The following is a 2,863-nucleotide window of genomic DNA, read 5'->3' as shown; positions in this document are numbered from 1 at the left end:
ATAATGAGTACTATAATGTGTCCTGTTCTGTGCACTATGAGTACTATACTGTGTACTGTGTACTATAATGTGTACTGTGTACTATAATGTGTCCTGTTCTGTGTACTATGGGTACTATACTGTGTACTACAATGTGCCCTGTTCTGTGTACTGTGTACTATAATGTGTACTGTGTACTATAATGAGTACTATAATGTGTCCTGTGTACTACAATGTGCCCTGTTCTGTGTACTGTGTACTATAATGTGTACTGTGTACTATAATGAGTACTATAATGTGTCCTGTGCTGTGCACTATGAGTACTATACTGTGTACTGTGTACTATAATGAGTACTATAATGTGTCCTGTTCTGTGTACTATGAGTACTATACTGTGTACTGTGTACTACAATGTGCCCTGTTCTGTGTACTGTGTACTATAATGTGTACTGTGTACTATAATGAGTACTATAATGTGTCCTGTTCTGTGCACTATGAGTACTATACTGTGTACTGTGTACTATAATGAGTACTACAATGTGTCCTGTTCTGTGCACTATGAGTACTATACTGTGTACTGTGTACTATAATGAGTACTACAATGTGTCCTGTTCTGTGTACTGTGTACTATAATGTGTACTGTGTACTATAATGAGTACTATAATGTGTCCTGTTCTGTGTACTATGAGTACTATACTGTGTACTGTGTACTACAATGAGTACTATAATGTGTCCTGTTCTGTGTACTATGAGTACTATACTGTGTACTGTGTACTACAATGTGCCCTGTTCTGTGTACTATGAGTACTATACTGTGTACTGTGTACTACAATGTGTCCTGTTCTGTGCACTATGAGTACTATACTGTGTACTGTGTACTATAATGAGTACTATAATGTGTCCTGTTCTGTGTACTATGAGTACTATACTGTGTACTGTGTACTATAATGAGTACTATAATGTGTCCTGTTCTGTGTACTATGAGTACTGTACTGTGTACTGTGTACTATAATGAGTACTATAATGTGTCCTGTTCTGTGTACTATGAGTACTATACTGTGTACTGTGTACTACAATGAGTACTATAATGTGTCCTGTTCTGTGTACTATGAGTACTATACTGTGTACTGTGTACTATAATGAGTACTATAATGTGTCCTGTTCTGTGTACTATGAGTACTATACTGTGTACTGTGTACTACAATGTGTCCTGTTCTGTGTACTATGAGTACTATACTGTGTACTGTGTACTACAATGTGCCCTGTTCTGTGTACTGTGTACTGTACTGTGTACTGTGTACTACAATGAGTACTATAATGTGTCCTGTTCTGTGTACTATGAGTACTATACTGTGTACTGTGTACTATAATGAGTACTATAATGTGTCCTGTTCTGTGTACTATGAGTACTATACTGTGTACTGTGTACTACAATGTGTCCTGTTCTGTGTACTATGAGTACTATACTGTGTACTGTGTACTACAATGTGCCCTGTTCTGTGTACTGTGTACTATAATGTGTACTGTGTACTATAATGAGTACTATACTGTGTACTGTGTACTGTGTACTACAGAGTGCAGAGGCAGCAGAGAACCAGACGGGTTCTAACAGAACCTCCAGCTGTTGACAGTGACGTGTTGCTGCTCACCTGCTGGATGATGGAGGGGGAGTTGCTGGTTGCTGTAGTTGCAGGTTGAGTTGCTGTCTACACGCTGGTTGTTAAACAGCAACAGTGTATTTCCAAGTTGCTCCGCTGGTTGCTGTAGTTGCTGTATTCTCTCTCTCTGGTTGAAGCAACACTGCAGTTGCCTGGTTGGTCGGTGGCCTGGTTGCTTATGTGTACTTGCTGTGTTCTCTGTCAGGTTGAAGCAACATGGTTGCCGTCAGACATCCCAGTCTGTTGCTAGTTGCCCTACCTGTAGTTGCTCTCCGTCAGACCGGAGCAGCGCTGCAGCAACAGTCTCTCAGGTTGAGCAACACTGCGGTACCGGAGCCTCAGGTTGAGCAACACTGCGGTACCGGAGCGTCATCAGTCTCATTAACAGTCCGTCGTCGTCGCGCGCCTCTGACCGACGGCGCGGGGAAGCTAACAGGCTAACCGCAGGTCCGGTCCGGTCCGTCTCGGGTCTGCGGGTCGCCAGTCCCGGTCCCTGCTGGTCCCTGCTGGTCCCTGCTGGTCTCGGTGACTCACCGTCTCTCCTCACTGCGGCGCGCGGCCGTCGGAGGGAGCCCGCGTTTCCATGGCAACCGGCCTGCAGCGGGATGACGGGAGCTCTGCCGAAGATGAGGATCGATAACGTGACGGGATCAGCTGTTCGTTCAGGTATTACTGAGTAAATGTACTGCAGTGTTTGCAGTTAAAGTACTGCTGATTCTCCGTCAGAGACCGCTTCATCAGTACTCACTGATACTATGATCATACTACTGATCTGTGTACTCTGTGTACTGTGCGTGGTACTTTATTATACCAACACCTGTCAGTTATTGGTTATTATGAGGAAGTACTTCAGTGCTGTGTCTCTGTTTAATGCTGTATGTTTCTAATAGTACATGAAGTACATGAGGAAGTACTTCAGTGCTGTGTCTCTGTTTAATGCTGTATGTTTCTAATAGTACATGAAGTACATGAGGAAGTACTTCAGTGCTGTGTCTCTGTTTAATGCTGTATGTTTCTAATAGTACATGAAGTACATGAGGAAGTACTTCAGTGCTGTGTCTCTGTTTAATGCTGTATGTTTCTAATAGTACATGAAGTACATGGGGAAGTACTTCAGTGCTGTGTCTCTGTTTAATGCTGTATGTTTCTAATAGTACCTGAAGTACATGGGGAAGTACTTCAGTGCTGTGTCTCTGTTTAATGCTGTATGTTTCTAATAGTACCTG

At 42.8% G+C, this 2,863-nt stretch overlaps 1 protein-coding gene across 4 annotated transcripts in view; it reads right to left on the bottom strand.

The window, feature by feature from the left end:
• The window catches only part of LOC123987433 (E3 ubiquitin-protein ligase RNF182), a 17,325-nt gene that overhangs the window by 13,970 nt on the left and 492 nt on the right, over positions 1-2,863 (bottom strand). For 2 of the 4 annotated variants that reach the window (XM_046076349.1, XM_046076346.1), the window contains exon 2: positions 1,629-2,860. The gene's annotated coding sequence lies outside the window, so the exon portion shown is untranslated. The remainder of the gene's footprint in view (positions 1-1,628; positions 2,861-2,863) is intronic. The other 2 variants (XM_046076347.1, XM_046076348.1) reach the window with 1 other exon arrangement.

Source organism: Micropterus dolomieu, linkage group LG18 (genome assembly GCF_021292245.1).
Source record: "Micropterus dolomieu isolate WLL.071019.BEF.003 ecotype Adirondacks linkage group LG18, ASM2129224v1, whole genome shotgun sequence".
Lineage (NCBI taxonomy): Eukaryota > Metazoa > Chordata > Actinopteri > Centrarchiformes > Centrarchidae > Micropterus > Micropterus dolomieu.
This window is presented reverse-complemented; position numbering and strand designations above follow the sequence as displayed.